The 24,736-nt window shown below is 50.5% G+C and overlaps 1 protein-coding gene across 2 annotated transcripts in view; it reads right to left on the bottom strand.

The window, feature by feature from the left end:
* Positions 1-22,840, bottom strand: part of CMKLR1 (chemerin chemokine-like receptor 1) — a 66,951-nt gene extending 44,111 nt beyond the window's left edge. For both annotated transcript variants that reach the window (XM_006123602.5, XM_025184933.3), the window contains exon 1: positions 22,481-22,840. The gene's annotated coding sequence lies outside the window, so the exon portion shown is untranslated. The remainder of the gene's footprint in view (positions 1-22,480) is intronic.
* Between the last annotated feature and the right edge of the window lie 1,896 nt (positions 22,841-24,736).

Consider the following 24,736-nt stretch of genomic DNA (forward strand, 5'->3'; position numbering starts at 1 on the left):
TGTATTTACTCCAGTTGAATGGATAAGTGGTTACGTACTGACTCAGCAATGCAGCCAACATAGTACCTGCTGGAAATGCACAGGGGCGGGGGCTTTGAATTGCAGAACATGAGCTCCAGGAGTTGCAGGTCACTAATGGTGACCTGTTGGTGAGAGGTGGACCATGTGACTCAGGAGCTGACACACTGTCTAAGCACCAGCAAAGCTCATTCTTGCTGAGGTGGAAGTTCAGCCTGGTGACGCAAAGCTTTGGGTCTCCCCAGCAGCCTGTTACACAAGTATGGAAAGTTCCCTTCTCATCCAGTCCCAGAGTGACACAAGAGCACTCACTCTCTTTGCCCCTCCCAACCACAGCCCACATTACTTCCTTCTTTGGGGGAGAAAATGACACCCTCCTCACAATTGCAGAGGCTGAGCAACAGCCTGCCCCATGTTGGGAGTAACTGGCATTCCCAGGGCCCTCTAGGGCCTCACCAAGGGCTTGGGGAACAGACCACAGTGACCCTCGTGTGAAAAACATGGGGAGGATTATCCACCCATGACAGCTTGGCCTGTATGTGAAGGCAAAGGATCCCTTTGAGAGCAAAGGGAAAAGTGAGACACTTCGATATCACTTAAACCAGGCTCTTTCCTTACCAAACACAGTTGGTCACAGCTCTGTGTCTCCATATTCCAAATGAGGCTTATGCTTAGCAAGCCGAGATGCCCCTCTGCCAAATGTGGGGCATCAACATCGGCCCCCCCCCACCCTGACAGTGGTTGGCAGTGAAGTAGGTTGGTTAGCGACAAGGAATGCAGAGGGCATTGCAAGCCAGGGCAGGCAGACTCTGTCTGCTGCCTGGCTGCCTCTGGTGACCTCCCCGCCCCAGTCATTCAATCTTCTCTGTCCAGCTGGTTTTTATTTCACTGCTTTTTATTATGTGGGGGAGGGACGGGGTAAGGAAGAGGATTATGGGGGGGGGGGAATATTCCCTCTTCTGATGTGATCTGGAAAATGTACTTTAGGGCCATAAAAAGGAAGCGGAGTTGAGCTCTGCCCAGCTGCATCCGCTCATTGGTGAATCTGAAGCAGGGCACAGAATAAAATGACCTCCCACCAAGGCAAAGGCAGCAGCTGTTCTCCAGCCAGTGTAATGACACCCCCAGCTGAGTCACCTTTGTTGGGATCTCCAGAGGTAAGGCTGTCTCAGGACCAGAGCCCTGGGCTTGGGCTTAAGACACCTGAGTCCTATTCCTGGCTTGGCCATTGGCCTTTTGGGCAAGCCATTTCTCCTCTCTGTGCCACATTTCCCCACCTGTGGAATGGAGAGAATGGTGCTGGCCTCTTTCGAGAAGCTCATCAAGAGTGACAGGTGAAACAGGCTAGATTATTAGTATCATTAAAGTGCCTGAGTTTAAGGACCAACAACAGACTCATAAACCTCATTACATCATCCAGTCACTAGCCTGAGATGTGAACAAGCAAGCATCAGAAGTGGCCTGTTCCAAGGTGTTTTTGTTCAGTGGAAGCATTTGTACCCGGCTACCCACGCCATGATTACAGTGAAGTTACTTGGGGGCTGGGTCAAAGAGGAAGTGGGGTGCAAAGCCACATTGGGCTAAGCCTGGGGCTCCTAGTTTAGGTTGTCAAGCCAAGGTAGGTCCCAAGTTTGGGTTGGAGGGTGGCAAATTCTGACAAACAGCTGTTTGTGATCGGATGCTACAGGGAGCACTGGACTGAGTTTAATCCTTTTTCCTTGTATGATCTTCAGGTGCATTTTATGGGTAATGTCCAAAAGGGAGCTGATGTTCTCACCACCATAGCATGATCCAATCACACACTCCCCTGAGCTTTGCACAGTTTTTCCTGCTCTTGCAGGACTTCTCTAATGATTGTTCTGAGCTGGACCCAAAATCACAGCAGTGGTTTTGGCTTCAGGAACTTTAGGTCAAGGATCCAGACAGTCAGGGGATCTGATAGGCTGCTCCATCACTTGCTCATCTTTAATCCAAAGCAGAACAAAGACCCCAAGCTACATCAGCAAAACACCAATGGCATTTACCATGCACCCTTAAATAGTGCATAATCCTTGGTGAACACATTGTTCATGCTCCTCGAGACTGTGATCACCCTCTATTTCCTGTGTTGCAGAGCTACAGATTCTGTAGCCCTAGCTTCTCAGAATTACAGACCAAATCTCTAGGTGATAATTTCAGATTTACACATAAGCTTGTCTAATTTACTCCATATAAGGGAAAAAAGTACCTTGTTCCTAACCAGAGGATGTTTTCTAAAAACAAGACGAGGAAGTGGTTGGGAGATAAAATTACATTTAAATCCTCCTGCAGACCTCACTCAAATGCATTGACCGTAATAACATATAATGTCCCAATTTCTAGAAGGCCTTTCTTACTCAGTCATGGCAGTCCCCAGTTGTATTTCTCATCACTAGAAACATAAAGCATAGTGGAGCATATGAACAAACAGTCCCTTCTCTGTAACACCTAGGTCGAGAAGGTTCTGCCCATAGCAGGGATATAGTCAAATCAGGACACATCTGTCATTAGTTCTGCCACTTTGTGATTCTTCAATGACAAAATAATACACATTTCACGTAAAGCCACTGGGAGACATGCTGGCCACGTGGAAGTCAGTGGCAAGAGTTTCATTGACTTCAGTGGGGTCAGGATTTCCTCCTTGGGGGTGAGGGAACATTGTGTTGTTGAAGTCTGGAAGAGGGGGGCTATCGGCGTCAGGGAAGGCAAAATCAGATGCCCAGACAATAGTAAGGATCAGCTTGAATGCATGAAGGACCTACAGGAAAGTGTTTTATTTCACTGTATCAAAAAACTATCCTCTCTACCTCCCCCCTCCCTCCCCTCCAGTGTCTGGAGATTTTTAAAAACACAAAGACAGAAAGAAGGAAGAACTTGAAGTGATAATAAATAAACACAACTATGACATCATTGGTATCACAGAGAGTTGATGGGATAATACACATAACTGGAATATTGGTATAGAAGGATACAGCTTACTCAGGAAGGATAGGCAAGGAAAAAAGGGAGGAGATATTGCTTTATATATTAAAAATGTATACACTTGGGCTGTGTCCAGACTCAGGGGGGGTTTCGAAAAAAGTAGCCTTTTTTCGAAAAAACGTCACCTGCGTCTAGACTGCAGCCGCGTTCTTTCGAAATTAAATCGAAAGAATGCGGCTTTTCTTTCGACGGTGGTAAACCTCATTTCACGAGGAAGAACACCTTTTTTCGAAAGTGCTCTTTCGAAAAAATGCGTTCTTGAATGCCAACAGGGCTTTTTAGAAAGAGAACATCCAGACTCACTCGCTGTTTTCTTTCGAAAAAGCGGCTTGCTTTTTCGAAAGTACTGCTTGCAGTCTAGACGCTCTTTTTCGAAAGAGGCTTTTTCGAAAGATACTTTCGAAAAAGCCTCTTTTGAAAGAGGCTTGCAGTCTAGACATAGCCTTGGACTGAGGTGGAGATGGACGTAGAAGACAGAGTTGTTGAGAGTCTTTGGGTTAGGCTAAAGGGGTAAAAAACAAGGGTGATGTCATGCTTGGGGTCTACTACAGGCCACCTATGCAGGCGGAAGAGGTGAATGAGACTTTTTTTAAACAACTAACAAAATCATCCAAAGTGCAGGATTTGGTGGTGAAGAGGGATTTCAGCTCTCCAGACATCTGTTGGGGAACTCACACAGCAGGGCACAGATTATCCAATAAATTCTTGGACTGCATTGGAGACAACTTTTTATTTCAGAAGGTTGAAAAATCTACTAGGGGGGAAGTTGTTCTAGATTAGATTTTAACAAATAGGGAGGAACTGGTTGAGAATTTGAAAGTGGAAGGCAGCTTGGGTGAAAGTGATCATGAAATCATAGGCTACGTCTACACTGGCATGATTTTCCGGAAATGCTTAAAACGGAATACTATTCCGTTTTCAGTTTTTCCGGAAAAGCGCGTCTACATTGGCCCCGGCGTTATTGTCATAACGAAGCGCTTTTCCGGAAAAGCAAAAGCCCGGAGCCATTTTGAAGAGGGCAAAGGCCACCAGCCCTTTCCGGGGGCGGGGCCAGAGCGCCGTTCAGACACGTGCTTAAAGGGGTCTCGCTGGGCAGCCGTTGGTCTCCTGCTCCCGTGCCTTGGGGCCTCTGCCAGGGACTGGCACCCTTCGCAGGTCTGTGGGTGCCCTTTGACTTTTGGGGACACCACCCTTTGGCCCCCAACAGCTTTTCCCTGCGGTTTTTTTTTCTGCCCTGCTCTGTCTACTATGGAGCCACGGGTGGCCATGTGCCTGGTCGGGCCCCTCTTGGGGCTGTTCCGCTGGCTGCAGCTCGTGCTGCAGGCCGGTGCCCTGCTGTTCATGGACCAGGAGGCAGAGATTGCCTTGGACGCCCTCACCAGGGGGGCCCTGGCAACCCTGTCTCATCAGCACCCCACCGTATACCGGCCACTCTGGAGTTTGGACATCAGCACCGACTGGTGGGACCGTGTGGTCCTCGGACTATGGGACGACCACCAGTGGGTCCGGAATTTTCGGATGCGAAAGCGGACCTTCTTGACCCTGTGCACCTGGCTCACCCCCGCGCTGCAGAGAACCGCCACCCGCCTGCGGGCACCCATCCCCGTCAACAAGAGGGTTGCCATCGCGCTGTGGAAGCTGGCCACACCGGACAGCTACCACTCGGTGGCATACCAGTTCGGGGTGGGAAGATCCACCGTTGGAGTGATCGTCATCCAGGTAAGTCCCAGGGGGAGTGGGATGGGGGGAGGGTGCTCCACTCCAGGCCCAGGGACACCCAAGACTCCAGGCTGGGTCGCCCAGGGGTTTCGGCCGTCCCTCCCTTGCACAGGCCCACTGGTGGGGGGGAGCATGGGGGGCCCTGGTGTGTGTGTGTGTGTGTGTGTGTGTGTGTGTGTGTGTGTGTGTGTGTGGACAGAGGGAATCAAGGGGGGGGACCCAAGGGAGCGCACACTCACCCCTGGCTGTATGTAATGTGTTCCCTTGTGTTTCTCTGCACCCTTCTGCAGGTTGTCCACGCCATCAATGACGTCCTGCTGCCGAGAATCATCCGCCTGCGCGACGTCGATGAGACCATGGCCGGCTTCGCTGCCCTCGGGTTCCCCAACTGCGGGGGAGCCCTGGACGCCACCCACATCGCCATCCGGGCCCCAGAGCATCGAGCAGCCCACTTTATGAACAGAAAGGGGTACTGCTCCATCGTCCTGCAGGCCCTCGTGGATCACCGGGGCCGCTTCCTGGACATCTACGGCGGCTGGTCCGGCCGGGCACACGACACCCGCATCCTCCGGAACTCTGGACTGTTTCAGAGGTTGGAGGCAGGCACCTACTTTCCCCGGCGGGACTTGACTGTTGGGGATGTGCCTATGCCCATCTGCGTCGTCGGGGACGCGGCCTACCCCCTGATGCCCTGGCTCATGCGGCCCTACACAGGGCAGCCGGACCAGAACCGGGCCCGGTTCAACCACCGCCTCAACCGGGCCCAAAACCCAGTGGAGCTGGCATTTGGACGCTTAAAAGGCCGCTTCCGTTGTTTGCTCACCCGTCTCGACATGGGTGAGCAGAATGCAACGGAGGTGCTGGCCGCGTGCTGCGTGCTCCACAATATTGTGGAGCGCAGTGGGGAGGCCTTCCTCCCTGCATGGGTGGCAGCTGAGGCACAGACCTTGGACCAGCCCGACACAGCTGCCATCCGCCAGGCGCGCCAGGAGGCGGTGCACATTAGAGAGGCCCTGGTGGACATGTTTGCCCAAGCCCCCTAGCAGGGTCGCTTGGGTCACCCCAGAGTACTCCGTCCCAGCTCCTACCCTTCCCCACCTCCTCCCCTTACCTCCCCCCCCCCAATAGTATAGTAAAGCGTCGGGTCACAGCACATCGCGGCCGTCATCGAGTCTGTTCGTCGGGTGCGTCGGGCGTAGTTACGGTTTTTCTTTTAAGTTAGGCTAGGGTTTAGGCCACCATCGCCGTCCTGAGGAACAGCCAACAGGATTTGGGACTTGTGCAGAAGGCTCACATCAGTGACATCTTCGATGGATCTTCTGGCTCTTCCTCTCCTGAGGCCCGGAAGGCCCAAAGGACTGACATGGCCAGCAACACCGTCATCGTCCGTCGAGGGATCTCCTGGCTGTTCCTCTCCTGAGGCCCGGAAGGCCCAAAGGACTGACATGGCCAGCAACACCGTCATCGTCTGTCGAGGGATCTCCTGGCTGTTCCTCTCCTGAGGCCCGGAAGGCCCAAAGGACTGACATGGCCAGCAACACCGTCATCGTCCGTCGAGGGATCTCCTGGCTGTTCCTCTCCTGAGGCCCGGAAGGACCAAAGGATCGAGGTGGCCAGCAACACCACAATCATCCTCCCTGTGCCTAGAGTTTGTTTAATTATCTCTGTTGTGTGCATCTTGTAACTGTTCTTGCTAGTTTGTAATCTATGTTAATAATATTTTGTGGTTTACATGTTACTGAAAAGTGTCATCATTTATTTCTGCGCCACAAACTACTGACCACTTACGAAGGCCCCCCCCCCCCAGTGAATAGAGTACAGATTTCGTTCTCCACAGTTTGCCACCATGTTACATTTAAGTGGCTACTTGGCATCTCACATCATTTCGTACACTACTTCTTAGAGTTACACAATACCCAACACAGGAATGAACAGCAAAGTAGAGATCTGTTTATTTACAAGGGGGGGGAGACCTTCAACTGGGACAGGAGAGGGGGGGGAGACCTTCAACTGGGACGGGGGGAGGCAGTTACCGGGATGGGCGGCCCCTGCGAACGCTCCTCCGGGGGCCAGCCTGCCCACGCTGGGCAGACCGCGTCGGGGCAGGCTGCACGCGGAGGTGGCCAGGAGCATGGGCACGGCCAGGAGCAGGGGCACGGCCAGGAACAGGGTCAGGAGCAGGAACAGGGTCAGGAGCAGGAACAGGGTCAGGAGCAGGAACAGGGTCAGGAGCTGGGATAGGAGGAGGGGCAGGAACAGGGCCAGGAGCTGGGATGGGAGGGGGCATGACCTGTGCTACAGGAGGGATAGCGGGGGCCTGGGCTCCGCCCATGCCATAGTGAATGGCATGCACAATATGTGCCGTGAGAGTGTCCATGGTGGTGCGCATCCCTCTGCATTCGGCCAGGAAGGCAGCCCAGGCGTCCTGCTGCCACTGCAGGTCCCCCTGCACCCGCTCCTCGATGGAGGCCTGGATTGCCTCCACAGCATTGACGTGGCGCCGAAGCAGCTGGTCCCTCTGCCGGAGCCTGTGCCTCCGGGGTTGGCCTGCTGGGGGTGGCGCTGCTGCCGCAGTGGAGGGTCTGGTGCTGGGTCCCGCTGCAAGGAAGAGAAGAAAGGATGGGTCAGTCAGGCAGGCCGTCCACTGTCCCCACACCGCATGCCCTCCACCCCTGAGCCCAGGTGACCCCACAGTTGTGTGGCTTGGGCCCACTCGGTTCCCCTCCTGCCTGCCCCTGGAGTAGGGTCCTCCCTCCAGGGTATTGTAAGCACTGCTCTGTATCCTGGCCCCATGCAGGGCGGGAGGGTGCTTGTGCAGCGTTCACCTGTGGAACTCCCTGCCGGTGGAGACTGTGAAAAGCTTTTGGGTTAATCACTGCTGTTTGACAGGGAGCGAGATGCATCCCCACGCAGTGCCTGGGAGCACATCTGGCAGAGGCGGTCTGGGCTCTCAGATCCCCCTCGTGTGGGATATCTCCTGGACAGAACCAGAAGGGTGACTGGGTGGGGGGATGTCCCATCCTTGCAGCACAACTCAGGGGCCCTTCTCCCTCCCACGATCCCTCCCGCAAGCCCGGTAGCCCAGGAACATGTGTGGCCCCAGTTGGGACTTCCCTTGGGGAACCAGCCAAGGCACCGGGAGCAGGCGAGGGGCTCGGTGGGGGTCCAGGGTCACAGGACTGTGATGCTGCGGTGTACCCAATAGCAGCTGGCTGTGCCTCACAGCCAGGCATGGGACAGTGTGCCGTTCTCTGGTCTGCACCCTTGCCGGAGCTGCGGGCTCTGGGCTGAGTCCCTGGGGCCCTGGCCAGTTCTGGCCGGCATCCACCCTTCCCCCTGGTCCCGCCGAATGTATGTGAGCAGCAGGGTCCCAGGCGTGGCCTGCAGCTGCCTGCCGTGGTCATGTGCCGCTCGGTCACCAGGCTGCACGTGGTTGCATCTGCTGCTTGCTGTCCTCATGCTATGCAGCGTGCAGCTCACGTGGCCTGAGTGACATGCTCTCCCCCTCCCCCCTCCGGGCACCTGGCTCCCCACCTTCCGCCCTCCTCCCCCACCCTTGGGAGTGCAAACTGCACAGACTCACCAGTGGGTTCCTCCCCGTCCTCGGAGGAGTTGCTGGAGGGGGCCTGCTGGGTGGCAACGCTGGCCTCCTCACCAGATGCACTGCCACTCTCTTCTCCCTCCTCCGGCTCGGTGGGACGGTTGATGGGTGGCCGCTGGCAGGTGTCCACGGGGACCGGTGGGGCTTGAGGGGCGGGCTCTCCCAGAAAGGAGTGGAGCTCCTCAAAATATGGGCAGGCGTCGCGTCCTGCCCCCCTGCCCTCAGTGGCCCTGACATACCCCAGCCGCAGCTCCTTGACTTTTGAGCGGACCTGCTCACAGTTGCGGCTGGGGTGTCCCTGCTGGGCCAGGTTCTGCGCAAGCCGGGTGTACAGATCGGCGTTCCGGCGCTGGGAATGGAGGTTGTGGAGGCCCTCCTCCTCCTTCCATAACTCGATGAGGGTCTCCAACTCCCTGGGGGTCCGGGATGGGGCCCGCCTTTTGCGGCCCCTGGGGGCCTCCTCCGCTGGGGGTCCAGGGGGCTCTCCGGCAGGAGCTGCCATGGTGCGGTCAGCCTGAACTGTTGGGCAGCACAGCAGCGGCAGAGCTGACCCAGGCAGGCTCCTGGCACGTGCGCCCAGCAGCCTGAGAGCCCTTTAACAGCTCGGGCTTACCAGGAAGTCCGCGGCTCCTACGGGGTCTCCCAGCGTCCAAACCGCTTTTTTCCGTTTTTTCTGCTTTTCCGGAAAAGCTGTCTACACTGGCCCTTTTCCGGAAAAGCTTTTCCGGAATAAGGACTTATGCCCGAGCGGGAGCAGCGTACGGTTTCCGGAATAGTGGCTGAATTTGTACAGTAGAGCATCGTTGCTTTTCTGGAAATTCAAGGGCCAGTGTAGACAGCTCGCAGCTTATTCCGGAAAAGCGGCTGATTTTCCGGAATAAGTGGCCCAGTGTAGACGCACCCATAGAGTTCACAATTCTAAGGAAGGGTAGAAGGGAGAACAGCAAAATTGAGACAATGGATTTCAGGAAGGTAGATTTTAGTAAACTCAGAGAGCTGGTAGGTAAGGTCCCATGGGAAGCAAGACTAAGAAGAATAACAACTGAAGTGAGTAGGCAGTTTTTTAAAGGGCCCCAAAGCAAACTTTTCCACTGCATAGGAAAGATAAAAAGTATGGCAGGAGACCATGTTGGATCAACTGGGAGATCTTACATGATCTAAAGATAAAAAGGAGTCATATAAAAAGTAGAAATTTGGACAAATTACAAAGGATGAATATAAACAAGCAATACAGGTATGCAGAGGCAAGATTAGAAAGGCAAAGGCATAAAACAAGCTCAGTCTAGCTGCAGACATAAAGGGAAACAAGAAAACATTCTATAAATATATTAGAAGCAAGAGAAAGACCAAGGCCCACTGCTCAGCGACAAAGGAGAAACAGTAACAGGAAACTTGGAAATGGCAGAGATGACTTCTTTGTTTCAGTCTTCACCAAGGAGTCTGATGATGAAGGAATGCCTAACATAGTGAATGCTAGTGGGAAGAGGGTAGGTTTAGAAGATAAAATAAAAAAAGAACAAGTTAAAAATCACTTAGAAAGTTAGATGTCTGCAAGTCACCAGGGCCTGATGAAATGCATCCTAGAATACTCAAGGAGCTGATAGAGGAGGTATCTGAGCCTTTAGCTATTGTCTTTGGAAAATCATGGAAGACAGGAGAGATTCCAGAAGACTAGAAAAGGGGAAATCTAGTGTCCATCTATAGAAAGGGAAATAAGAACAACCCAGGAAACTACAGAGCAGTCAGTTTAACTTCTGTGCCAGGAAAGATAATGGAGAAGTAATTAAGAAATAAATCTGCAAACAACTGGAAGACAATAAGGTGATAGATAACAGCCAGCATGGATTTGTAAAGAACAAATCATGTCAAACCAGTCTGATAGTATCAGAGGGGTAGCCGTGTTAGTCTGAATCTGCAAAAGCGACGAGGAGTCCTGTGGCACCTTAGGGTATGTCTACACTACCCTCCTAGTTCGAACTAGGAGGGTAATGTATGCATACCGCACTTGCTAATGAAGCCCGGGATTTGAATTTCCCGGGCTTCATTAGCATAAGCGGGGAGCCGCCATTTTTAAATCCCCGCTGCTTCGAACCCCGTGTAGCGCGGCTACACGGGGCTCGAACTAGGTAGTTCGGACTAGGGTGCCTATTCCGAACTACCGGTACACCTCGTTTCACGAGGAGTAACGGTAGTTCGGAATAGGACCCTAGTCCGAACTACCTAGTTCGAGCCCCGTGTAGCCGCGCTACACGGGGTTCGAAGCAGCGGGGATTTAAAAATGGCGGCTCCCCGCTTATGCTAATGAAGCCCGGGAAATTCAAATCCCGGGCTTCATTAGCAAGTGCGGTATGCATACATTACCCCGCTAGTTCGAACTAGCGGGGTAGTGTAGACATACCCTTATAGACTAACTGAAGTGTAGGAGCATAAGCTTTCGTGGGCAAAGACCCACTTCGTCAGATGCATGTGACATACATCTGACGAAGTGGGTCTTTGCCCACGAAAGCTTATGCTCCTACACTTCAGTTAGTCTATAAGGTGCCACAGGACTCCTCGTCGCTTTTGCAGTCTGATAGCTTTCTTTGATAGGATAACAAGTCTTGTAGATAAGGGAGAAGTGGTGGATGTGGTATACCTAGACTTTAGTAAGGCATCAGATATGGTTTTGCATTATATTCTTATCAATAAACTGTGCAAATATAACTTAGATGGGGCTACTATAAGGTGGGTGCATAACTGGCTGGATAACCGTACTCAGAGAGTAGTTATTAATGGTTCACAATCCTGTTGGATAGGCATAACAAGTGAGGTTCCACAGGGATCTGTGCTGGGACCGGTTCTGTTTAATATCTTTATCCAAATATTTAGATATTGGCATAGAGAGTATGCTTATTATATTTCCAGATGATATGAAGCTGAGAGGGGTAACAACTGCTTTGGAGGATAGAGTCATAATTCAAAATGGAGAAGTGGTCTGAGGTAATAGGATGAAATTTAATAAGGACAAATGCAAAGTACTTCACTTAGGAAGGAACAATCAGTTTCACACATACAAAATGGGAAGCGACTGTCTAGGAAGGAGTACTGCAGAAAGAGATCTAGGGGTCATAGTGGACGCTGTTGCAAAAAAAAGCAAACACGCTTTTGGAATGCATTAACGGGGTGTTATGTGCAGGACAGGAGAAGTCATTCTTCTGATCTACTCTGTAGTGATTAGGCCTCAGTTGGAGTATCATGCCCAGTTCTGGACACCACATTTCAAGAAAGCTGTGGAGAAATTGGAGAGGGTCCAGAGAAGAACAACAGGAATGATGAAAGGTCTAGAGAACATGGCCTATGAGGGAAGACTGAAGGAATTGGGCTTGTTTAGTTTGGAAAAGAAAAGACTGGGAGGGGACATGATAGTGGTTTTCAGGTATCTAAAAGGGTGTCACAGGACAAGAGAGAAAAATTGGCCTCTGAGGATAGGACAAGAAGCAGGTATGATCTAGATGGCACTGGGTCCTGCCATGAGGGCAAGGGACTGCACTCAATGACCTCTTGAGGTCCCTTCCAATTCTAGTGTTCTATGATTCTATGAATGAAACAAAGACAAATGGAGAGGAAAAGAAAAAGTTGAAACAGACTAGAGAGCAGGAGAACTTGCAATGTTATCCAAATGTAAAGCCTCAAAGCACCACTAGGGTGGCAGGTCAGTATCTATATAATTATTTTAAGAATAGACAAACCGAGACACAGAACAGTTAAGTGACATGCCCAAGGCCACACAATGAGTCTGTGGCAGCATTGTGAAAGAACCCAGGAGTCCTAGTTCTCAGGCCCCTCCTCTGACACTCCATAATTAGGGAGGAATAAGAATCTCATCACTGTAAATAGCCATAATTGAACTGGCTTTGTTAATGTGACTCTGATTTTTTTTTTAATCCTGTTTTCTACTGAAGGCAGTATATGAGGAATATATTACAGGAACCATTCACTGACCATTCACAACCATTTGCTGAGATATTCCTCAGTCCTTTCTTCTTCAAGAGGGGAGAACACATCTGACCCTATTCAAACAAATTTAATCTCTCGCAATGCAGGGAAGGCATAGAGTTTGTTCTACACCTCTCCCATAATAAAATTGAGGAATCCTGTATCACCCTAGAGACTAATGGATTTATTAGGTCATAATATTTTGTGGGTTAAAACTCTTTTCCCACAAAAGGTTCTGCCCTAACAAATCTGTTAGTCTCTAAGGGTACGTCAAGACTACAGAGAAGCTGCCACAGTCAATCTTCTAGGGTTCGAATGAGCAGGTCTAGTACAGACACAATAATTAGAAATGAGGGGGCACTCGGGTCGGTGCCGGTTGTCCTGCATCCATGAGGAGTAAGGGGAGTCGAAGTCAGGCTGCTCCCTTCAACTCCCTGCAGTTTGGACGACACCAAAAGTTGAGTTAAGGTACTTTGATTTCAGCTATGCAATTAAAGTAACCGAAGTTGCATATCTTAATTTGACCTTTATTCCCTAGTGTAGACATACCCTAAAGTGCCACGGGACTCCTCATTGTTTTTACAGATGGTGACTAACACACGGCTCCCCCTCTGAGACTTGTCCATTTAAATTAGCATTCAACTCACAGCTCTTCCTCCCAGCCATTCTGGTATAGGCCATGCACTGCAACATCCTCAAAGTCCATTAGAGTTCTCCTTAAATCATCCAACCCCAATTCCATTGCATGTTTGGACTGTTCCAGCAGATAACATGGGGAAGCGCTTAAAAGTGCAATTAAAACAACCAGAGGAATAATGCTGCTTTGAAACAATTTACAAGTGAGGGCCGCAAGTGCAAACCAAAGCCATGCTGAAAATGGAAAAGATAATTACTTTCTTGGCAGCTCTCAAGATTTATACCTCATCTAAAGGTCATCCATGACCATTTTTCCTAGTCCTCAACTTCACCTTCTTACCTGCTTCTGAACTCTTATCCTGATGCATGATTTACTTCCTGACCTAGGGGTTGAGCAGCCTCTGCCCTGAAGTCTGGGGGTTAATAGCTCTTGTGTCTGTTACCTGAAATAATGACACCAGCTAAACTAAATTTCTGTACAACGTTCATCCCCTTAGTACAGGGGTCTCCAACCTTTTTAAGCACGAGATCCCTTTTTGAATTTAAGTGCAATCCAAGATCTATCTGAAACCCAAATACCCTGGCCCCGCCCCTTTTCTGAGGCCCCGCCCCTGCTCACTCCATCCTCCCTCCCTCCCCCACCTTTCCTTCCTTTCACCAGGCTGGGGCAGCAGGTTGGGGTGCAGTCTCTGGTCTTGGATTAAGGGATTTGGAGTGAGAAGTGCTCTGAGCTGAGCTTAACGCATGCAGTTGGGATGCCAGAAGGGGTTCTAGGTGCAGGCTCTGTGGGGGTGTTTGGATGCAGGGGTGCTTGGGGCTAGGGCAGGAGTGCAGGAGGCGGTCCATGACTGGGGTAGGGTTTCGGGATGTGGGCTCTGACTGGGCCCTGCTTACCTCAGGTGTCTCCTGGATGGTGGTGCAGTGGGGCTAAGGCAGGCTCACCCCTGTCCTGGCCCTGCACCACTCCCCAAAGCATCCAGCAAATTCCATCCCAAGTCCTGTTGTGCCCTCTACTCTGGAGATAGGATACAGGGTGGGTGAGGGGGCACCTTGACATCAGCACCCCTCCTCTCCTTCTCCTGCCCTGCACAGGAAGCAGGAGGCTCCAGGGGATAGGGGGAGCCAACTCCAAGGCAAAGGGCAGGAGATGAGCAGCGGTAGGGGGAGGGGCAGCTGAAGTGCCAGCACTTGACAGCCTCTTGGCCAAACCAGTCAAGATCACCTATCAGAGGCTCCAAGATCTACCAGTGAATCCTGATCTACTGGTTGGAGACCACTGACCTAGTATCTGAGCACCTAACTGAAGGGGCTATATTTATTCTGAAAGCCTAAATCTTTGCTCTGTGTTTCACTAAGACATTTATGTCTTAGTCAGAGTCATATCAGGAGGGAGGTAGTTCTCTGAGGCCAGGTCAATCAGATGCTATCCTGAGCTTTTATTCTCTTCTCATTTTATTTTCTATTTAAAATAAAGCAATGATGCTCCTGTGCCCTATGAAGCACCCTTAAGGCACAGAGATGGGTTGGCAGTCAGCTGTAGAAACCAGGAACTTTATCAGTCGTGTTTGCACTGAATGGGTGATCTCCCAAACCACCAACACCTTCCCCACAGTGTTCTGGAAAAACAGGCAGAGGATTCCCTGTGGTTGGAGAAGTAGATCTCTCTGATTATTTCATTGATCTGGCCAGAGGAACGACTCCCAGATATTACACTAGCTTTCCACTCTGGCACCATGCATGGCAGAGCAGCTCCTTGAGGTGCCGTTGTGGGGGCAGCACTCCAAGATGGCAGGTTGACTGAGAGGTGCTAACAGCTGCTAAGAAGGCTGCTGGCTGATAAAACCTCTCTTCCTTCCCTTGGGCATTTTGGAGTGAGGGAGTCCATCCGAGCAAATCTGCCAGGATTCGTCTCTGTTTCTGAGAAACACAGATCAAAATATGTCAGTAAAAGGGAATAGCATGAGTGAAACGTTCTCCGACTGTAGCCGGTGCCTAGATCTGCATTAGTGACAGAAGTCTTGCCAGCAGCTCTGGGACATGTGAAATTTGCCACCAGCAAGGAAACATAAATGCCTGGGCAGCCTTGGCTTCCTTCTGGGAGTAAATCGGGGTGGCAGCTGTGTAAAAACTCAGTATGCACAGTGCGAAGGAATCAGGAGGGCCACTAGTCATGTTTATGATCAGAGGTTGGGGAATTTTCCCTCCTCTGAGCTGGCAGTGCAATACGACACAGAGCATCGGAGAGGTAACTTCAAGGGTAAGAAGCAAGTAACCAAGAGAGAGTGCACTTAACCACGTGCAACCTTGGTGCCGCTCCAGCAGGCAATAGAAACACACTTCAGTTGCCATGCATCAGAACATGGAGCTCTCTCTCCCTTTCCATAGTACAGTGTGTGCCCTGAAGCATTCTGCCTGTGGATTTAGCTCATATGGGTGAAAGGGATGTTTCCCCTAGGGCCGGAGTGGGCAATAAGTGGTGCGGACAAGAATACAGCTTCCTGAAGCTCCCATTGGGCGGGAATGGTGATTCAGAGTGAATGGAAGTTGTGAGCAGCCGTACCTGCAGACATGATGATAAATAAAGCATGTGGTGGCTCACCAGGGACTAACCCTGGCAAACCACATCCGGCCCATAGACTACTTATTGCCCACTTCTGCCCTCAGGGGATAAAAGATTCCCTACTGAGAAGTGGTCTGATGTCATGCTTCTGTTCTGCAGGCTTCAAATGAACATAAGAAAATATTTCAGTGCACAATCAACCTGTGGGACTCCTTGCCAGAGGATGTTGTGAAGGCCAAGACTATAACAGAGTTCTAAAAAGAGTAGATAAGTCCATGGAGGACAGGTCCATCAATGGCTATTAGCCAGGATGGGCAGAGATGGTGTCTCTAGCCTCTGTTTCTCAGACGCTGGGAATGGGTGACAGGAGAGGGATCACGTGATGATTACTTGTTCTGTTCATTCCCTGTGCTATCAGAAAATGGGATACTGGCCTAGATGGACCTTTGGTTTGACCCAGTCTGGCTGTTCTTACACTCAGTGGCTCATGGGGAGAGGACAGGGGGCGTGGGAATGCAGTGGAGATGAGTTGCCTGTACTCTGTTCACGGACATTCTTTCAATTCCTGGAACTGTGGCACCTACAAGGGCATCACCGTGTTCTATAGAGCACCATTTGGAGGCAGTGCAGAGAGCAGTGTGAGTGGGTCTGTGTGTTGGAGGCAATGCGATCGCCACATGTTCCTGGGTTCTGCGTGTCTGTGCACAGTCTGTTTACACTGGAGGTTCCCTTCCTGTGATGTCTCACCTTGTGAGTGCCTTGGGCCGCATCAGCGCCAAGAAACCCCAGTCTGCAGTGGGAAGTGGCGATGGAGAACAGACCCCACTCAGTTTTGTTTCCTGTCGCACCTTGTAAACTGCATTAGGATCAGCGAGCAAAACACGATGAGAAGGGAGAGGAGTCTGGCGTGGAGACCGGGTTGCCGAAGGGCATGGCTAGCAGGAGCAAATAATTCTGACAATGAACAAAGAGAGGAAGCCAGACACCAATACTCTTGTCAATCAAAACAACCACTGCCAACAACTGATGAGACTCAAGAGATGCTGGTAAATGCCCAGAGAAAGTCAGTGGCATCATGCTGCCTACACTATCTTTTTAAGAGCTATGTGTGAAATTCATTCCTGTTCAGAGGGTCTCCTTACCTGAGGCCCTGAATAACGCACATGGCCTTCTGTTTCCCTTCTGCAAAGAGTGAATTTCACACTGTAGGAGACATTGGTCTAGTGTTCAAGTAGCAATTAGCAAGGGCTGCACAGATTCCTGCCTGTGCTTGCTGAACACAGCAAGGTTTGACATCTTACACCATAGCCATAGATAACAAGAGCCAGACAATGCTTGAAAAGAGGAATCATGTCCATCCTGTTGCACAATTGCCTCTTATGAAACCGCCCTAAGTTAAATCATGAGAAAAGTTGCTGACATGGCTGGCAATTTGGGGGTTTGCTCTGGAGAAAGGAGAACAGAGTTACGGCAAGATTGCGCTCAGAGGTTGTAGAAATGCTGAAGTGCAGACAATGCATTTACCCACCCCATAGTCTCGTGACATTTAAATGTACAACGTAAGGGGAATAGTCTGGGCATGAGATCCAAACAGCTGAACCCCAGAGGGCATTTCAAACTGCATCCCACACAAAGCTGGAGAACAGGGAATGAGTCCTAGATACACTCTTGGCAGAGAAGTGGATCCCATTGGACCTGGCAACCTGTAGATTCAGCGGCCCAGTCCACAAGTACTCCAGAGAGGCTGTCGTGTCCCCCATCAATGGCACCAGTAGGTGCGGAATGACCTGCTGTGGGAGGTCAGGCACGTATACTGTCTTCCTGTGGCCAGCATCCTCCTGTTCCATCCAACTGCCGTGGCACTCAAGACTTGCGGCCGAGATTTAAATTACTGCCCTTCCCTTGCAGGAGGACTGCATAACTGTCCTCTCCCAGCCACTCCCATCCACACAGCTCTTCTTCTAATGGTCCAGAACCCCAGCCCCATGACACTGCCTCCCGGAGGTGTCTGGCAGGTAGCAGACTGTATTCGGGGAGAAGAGGAGGAGGAGTTGCACTGTATGTAAGAGAGCAGTATGATTGCTCAGAGCTCCAGTGTTTAGAGGGAGAAAAGCCTGTTGAGAGTCTATGGATTAAGTTTAGAGGTAGAAGCAACAGGGGTGATGTTGTGGTTGGTGGCTGCTATAGACCGCCGGATCAGGTGGATGAGATAGATGAGGCTTTCTTCAGACAACTGAGGGAAGCTTCCAGATCGCAGGCCCTGGTTTTCCTGGGGGACTTTAATCACCCTGACATCTGTTGGGAGACCAATACAGCAGTATACAGACAATCCAGGAAGTTGGGGATAACTTCTTGGTACAAGTGCTGAAGAAATCAACCAGGGGCTATGCGCAGCTTAACTTGATGCTCACAAACAGGGAGGAACTTGTAGGGGAAGTAGATGTGGGTGGCAACCTGGGAAGCAGTGATCATGAGATGGTAGATTTCAGGATCCTGGCCAAAGGAAGAAAGGAGAGCAGCAAAATACACACCCTGGACTTCAGAAAAGCAGACTTTGACTCCCTCAGAGTACTGATGGACAGGAGGATTCCCTGTGTTGCTAACATGAAGGGGAAAGGAGTCCAGGAGAGCTGCCAGTATATTAAAGAAGCCTTATTAAAGGCACAGGAAGAAACCATCCCAATGCACGCTAAGAAAAGCAAATATGGTAGGCAACCAGATTGGCTTACCGGGGAAATCCTTGGTGAGCTTAAACACAAAAAGGAAGCTTACAAGAAGTGGAAACTTGGACAGAAGACTAGGGAGGAATATAAATATATTGCTTAAGCATGCAGGGGAGTTATCAGGAAGGCAAAAGTACAATTGGAATTGCAGCTAGCAAGGAATGTGAAGGGTAACAAGAAAGGTTTCTACAGGCATAAGAAGGTGATCAGAGAGGGTGTGGGGCCCTTACTGGATAAGGGAGGTAACCTAGTGAGAGATGATGTGGGAAAAGCTGAAGTACTCAATGCTTTCTTTGCCTCTGTCTTCACAGACAAGGTCAGCTCCCAGACTACTGCACTAGGCAACGCAGTATGGGATTGAGGTGGACAGCCCTTAGTGGGAGAAGAACAGGTTAAGAACTGTTTAAAAAAGCTAAACATACACAAATCCATGGATCTGGATTTAATGCATCCGAGGGTACTGAGAGAGTTGCCAAATGTAATTGCAGAGCCTTTGGCCATTATCTTTGAAAGCTCGTGGAGATCAGGAGAGATCCCGGATGATTGGAAAAAGGCAAGTGTAGTGCCCGTCTTTAAAAAAGGGAAGAAGGACAATCCAGGGAACTACAGACCAGTCAGCCTTACCTCAGTTCCCGGAAAAATCACGGAGGGGATCCTCAAGGAATCCATTTTGAAGCACTTGGAAGAGGGGAAAGTGATCAGGATAGTCAACATGAATTCACAAAGGGCAAGTCATGCTTCACCAATCTGATCAGCTTCTCTGATGAGGTAACTGGCTCTGTGGATATGGGAAAGTCAGTGGATGTGCTATTCCTTGACTTTTGCAAAACTTTTGATACGGTCTCCCACAATATTCTTGCCAGCAAGTTAAGGAAGTATGGATTGGACAAATGGACTGTAAGATGGATAGAAAGCTGGCTAGACTGTCAGGCCCAACGGGTAGTGATTAACAGCTCTGTGTCAGGTTTGAGGTCAGTTTCTAGTGGAGCACCCCAAGGATCAGTTCTAGGGTGTGTTTTGTTCAACATCTTTATTAATGACCTGGATGAGAGGATGGATTGCACCCTCAGCAAGTTTGCAGATGGCACTAAGCGAGGGGGAGAGGTAGATACACTGGAGGGCAGGGATCGGGTCCAGAGTGACCTGGACAGATCAGAGGGTTGGGCAACAAGAAATCTGATGAGGTTCAACAAAGACAAAGTGCAGAGTTCTGCACTTGGGATGGAAGAATCCCAAGCATTGTTACAGGCTGGAGACTGAATGGCTAAGTAGCAGTTCTGCAGAAAAGGACCTGGGGATTACAGTGGATGAGAAGCTGGATATGAGTCAATAGTGTGCCCTTGTAGCCAAGAAGGCGAATGGAATATTAGGGTGCATTAGGAGGAGCATTGCCAGCAAGTCTTGAGACGTGATTATTCCCCTTTATTTGGCTCTGGTGAGGCCACATCTGGAGTATTGTGTCCAGTTCTGTGCCCCCCCACTACAGAAAGGATGTGGATGCATTGGAGAGGGTCCAGCTGAGGGTGACCAAAATGATCAGGGGGCTGGAGCATATGACCTATGACGAGAGGCTGAGGGATTTGGGTCTGTTTAGTCTGCAGAAGAGAAGAGTGAGGGTGGATTTGATAGCAGCCTTCAACTTCCTGAAGGGAGGTTCCAGAGAGGATGGAGAGAGGCTGTTCTCAGTAGTGACAGATGGCAGAACAAGGAGCAATGGTCTCAAGTTGTGGTGGGAGAGGTCCAGGTTGGATATTAGGAAAAACTATTTCACTAGGAGGGTGGTGAAGCACTGGGATGGGTTCCCTAGGGAGGGGGTGGAATCTCCATCCCTAGAGGTGTTTAAGTCTCGGCTTGACAAAGCCCTGGCCGGGTTGATTTAGTTGGGATTGGTCCTGCCTTGGGGGGTGGGGGAAGGCTGGACTTGATGGTCTCCTGAGGTCTCTTCCAGCCCTAGGATTCTAGGATTCTAGGAGCTAGAGACAGATTCATTAGGGCCCTGGCCTCCATGTACTCTGAACTCAGCAGCAATAGCGTAGAGACAGAAGAGCAGATAGCCATACAGCTCAGAGCTGCTGGCTAGGTGTGGGCTGTCTCATAGATAAAGGATGCAGGACCCTTAAGAAGACAAAAGTCCATCTTCTTGGAGGAAGTGTGCATCTAGGACAAGAGGGCATGGCTGTCTGTGGGGTCCCTGACATTGGCTGATGACGCAAGTGATCTGCTTTATTAGCAAATCTGGGTGTTGCTCGGCTAATTCTCAGGGATCACTCAGACTAGTGGGGAAGCTGAATTATTGGCAATGACTAGACGATGAAGGAGTGTCCCTCTCAAGACGGGCCTGTATGTGAGACATTCATAGGAAGTGTATTTGTGGAATCACAAATCATGTTGCTTTGATGATTCTTTGATTCCTAGGAAGCAACTGCAATCCACAAGTGCAAAGGCTGTACAGGAGGCCCCTGACATGCAACACGATCCATTCCTGGGGAAGCATCACAAGTTGGGGGTGTTATAACTTGAGTCCTCATTTATGATAGGTGCCGTGCACATCATAAATGTGGGCCAAGGATGTAAGTCAGGGCTTTCTGGCGCCTTCTGCACTTACAAAAATGGTTGTAAATGTGGGGGGGTTGCAATTCAAGTGGTCTCATGTCGAGGGGCCTCCTGTAAATAAATCAATGAGAATCACTGCTGTGCGCCGAATGGGAGCTGTGATATGTTCCCAGACCTGAAGAAGAGCTCTGGGGAAGCTGGAAATCTTGTCTCTCCTACCAGCTTAAGTTGGTCCAATACGAGATATCACCTTCCATGCTTTGTCTCTAGAATATAGCTGTTTGTTTCACAGAACTCCAGACCCATCTGCTCTCTTTTATGCAGGCTCTCATAGTGCATCCAGCCCAAGGGATCTGAGTGTGTACCCCATCGCCAACCAGGATGATGAATGCAGCATCGCAAAACAGCTACCTGCCCCACCACTGTTCCCTGTAAGTTGAGCACTTGGGCAATCACCCAGGAGAGATTCAAATACAACCCAGCTAATTAGCAGAGTGCCCACAGCAGGCAGCATGTGTATCTACTGGTGGTGCACCTCCATACATGCCTCAGTGCACATAACTCATAGACAGAAAATATTAGAGGGAACACTGTGTCCTATGGTGCAATTCTGTGGCCTGGGGACTTTGGCAGGGGATATGTTTCAGTCCAGAGGCAGGGGGATCCACTGACTAATTGAAATGTATTTAGCATCTGATGCCTAAACATGTTAGCCACAGTTGCATTTCCACTATCATTCACACTCAGGTAACAGCAAATACCATTAACAGCTACAAACCTCTGCACTCCTTTAAAACAATGTTATGACACCACTAGTCTCCATGGTTTTGCTGTAGCGGTGAGTCCTACAGATTGGCTAGACATAGAAATTGTGTAAATGGATGAAACTTTCAGTTTCACTGTGTGGTTCCTTGCTCACACAATATAGGGGAGACTATAACATAGCCTGTGACTAGGTTTTCTTATTGAGAGTGCCTTACTCAAGATACCTCTTACTCTTCTCTTTAGGGTAAATCTTTACCATGTATCTATATAACAATGTACCTTTCACAAGACCCCCCGATAAGTGTCTCCAATCTGGGTTTTTAAAAAATATTTCCTTTATTGCTCTTGAACCTGAACCCCAAACTCCCCCAGCAGATATGCCATCTTGTTATAAATGCCTTTATAATACCGTCCATCCCATCTGTAACACATGCAAGTCTCTTATTTGCTACTCTAGCTTCTGCATGCTGGCCAGGCATGCTGGCCAGGTGCTCCCTTCATGGCACCTGCTCACTCAGACCTTTTCAGCATGGGAGGGAGGCAGAGGAGAGAGGAATTTAGATCATTCCTCCTCATTATGCAGCTCTCTAAATTAAATTGCAGCTGCCCAATCCCCCAATTTGATTAGGTCCCTGTGGAGCTTCCGACCTAAATAGCTGTGTCCCTGTCAGCAAGTTACAGCACTGATTGCAGGGGTAGGCATCACGGGCACTGGACTGCCAGCATTGATTTATTCTGAATTTTTTTAAGGGTGATATAAAGAGCTCTTTAGGGATTTCTTGCCTAAAAAACCCTTGCTCAGCTAGGAAGACTTGGGGTTTGCTGAGAAATTCATAGGGATGTAGAGGGTGGAAAGGGTTAGCTCATCTTAGCACACCCCATCCTTGTCCCTTTGGTCCAACTTCAAAATCTTTCCTTGGGGAACAGTACCTTCTGAGTGGCTCTGTCCTCCTTGTATCTGCTCCTCTCTCCTTGGACTGCTCGGGATGTTGTTAAAGACAGGATGAAGTAATGCAGAATTCACCCACTGCAACAACAAGCTGTTCCACGGACTCAGCTCTCCTTATGGGCTACAACAATGCTCTGGCTTGGTTAGGTCTGTCGAAGGAGGAAAACCCACTCAGCACTAGGCACACAGCTGTTTGCAGCTTCTCTCATGCCTGCTGATGTTGCTCCTTCTCCATCATTCTACGGCCCTTGAACAGAGAGAGGCACACAAGCATGGAGATGCACACACACAAGCATGCACATACTGCCTTTCCGATCCGCTGTTCAGGCAAGAGAGAAAAAGCCACACCAAAAGCTTAGGCTAGGGGATTTGGCCAGCTTTTCCTCATAACACAACATGTGGAAGAGGGTGTAACATAGTGATCTAGCAAACTTGGCAGTGGTCCTGCCGGTGACCTAGTCCTAAACAGGAATCAGCTGGGCCTCCTGTATTGTCTCCAAACATTCAACACACACTAAATCGTGTTTGTTGGTGGTTTATAGGGTCCAAAGGCCTCCCTCCCCCGCCTTTCTTAGTGATGTGGCTACAGTGAGGATTGAGAGGAATGTGCACAACTTCCCTAATCTGGATAGAATTAGCCAAATAATCTCTGATCTCACGGCGTGAGGCCGCCACCTCTCTTTGGTATTCTCCCAACTGTCCCATCTGCCTCCACAGCCCTGAGTCACTTCTTCTCTTGAAATCTGTCTTTAGAAAGCTTCCTCCCAACTGCCTTTCTCAGATGGCTTCTCTGCTCCTCATTATGTAGCATGTGGACTCTGGTGGCACAGTGTCCCCCAGCAGAATGTCTGCTCTGCAGCTGGATGTCAGTCTCTGGGCTCAGGGCCACAGACTGGTGTGAGCCGGCTTGTGCTGGTGCACTGATAATAGCTGTGCAGTCGTGACTCTGGTATGTGATTCAGGCTGGTGCCCAGGCTGTCAAGCCAGCTTTTTCTCTGCCCCTTGTCCCCCTCGGTTGAGAGCCCAAGCTCCAACTCAAGACAAAACGTCTGCATGGCTGCATCCTCCCAGCTGCAGTATAGACATACCCACCCTAGAAGGCTTTATTCTGCAAGGGAGAGCTGACTGGTGAAGGGGAAGGGGGGCACTGGCTAAATGATTCCAACCCCACACCCAGCCCGGGGCAACCCCCTCTACCCTAGGACCTGACTCTTCCCTGCTTTGCCCTGTCCCTGCCTCTGCTTCACCCCCACCCTGTTTCTTCCCCCTCCCTCAGGCTGATGCAACCCAGGGGAATAGCGGGGCTGGGGCCGGCAGCAGGGGGCCATCCCCACCCACCACTCACTGGCAGTGGCAAGGGGAAGCCGAGCTACCGCCCCAGCTTGCTGCGCTCCTCTGGCTGCATCGCTCTGCTTCCCGCAGGTGAGTGTAGGGTGGTCCTGCCCCCTCCCCAGGCAACATGGCTCCACTTGCCCCACCTCTGTCGGTTCATGCGGTAGGAACCAGACCTCTGCTGTGGGAACCAGCCCTCCCTCTCCTCCCCTGCTGATCCCCCTGCTGGCTGCTAGATGGCCTCTCCTGCCCATGGCATTTGGGGCACATGACCCCTGATGCCCCCCTCCATGTGCCACCTGCACTACACAAGCATTACACAAGCACATGGCACTTGTGATGGTCTAGCTTGTCTGTGTTCAATGAGCTACTTTGTATTTGGGATGTTAAAATATGTTTAATCAAGTAAAGGAGTAACCACTGAAAATGTCAGTGGTTACACAGTTACACAGGCAGCTCCCTGGGAAACACGACGCATGGAAGCCAGCCCCATGGGAGCCAGTGTGCACTGGGAGCCAGCTCCTCACACAGACTGGGAGCCTGCATGTGATTGTGAAGATTAATTAACCAGTGGGCCCAGACTCATCAATTAACCGTGCACATGGTTACACGTTCACATCCCTACTTTGTATTACATTCCGGTGTTATTGTATTCCGCAGTAATGGAAAGAACCTGCAGGTTGGATTCTGGTGAGACACTGGCTTCAGTCGTTGGCACAAGGCTTGCGGCCTATTGACTTCAAGCAGACAAAGAGCCCAACTGAAATCCCAAACATTGGGGTGCTGAAACAAGAGCGTTTAAGGGGTATTTCTGACTACAGGAACAATCACCCACAAAAATATAATGGTGTCCAGTTGATGTACATAACAAGCCCATGAGCTAAGCACAAGAGAACCGTGGTAAC

Source organism: Pelodiscus sinensis, chromosome Z (genome assembly GCF_052426305.1).
Source record: "Pelodiscus sinensis isolate ZL-2025 chromosome Z, ASM5242630v1, whole genome shotgun sequence".
NCBI lineage: Eukaryota > Metazoa > Chordata > Testudines > Trionychidae > Pelodiscus > Pelodiscus sinensis.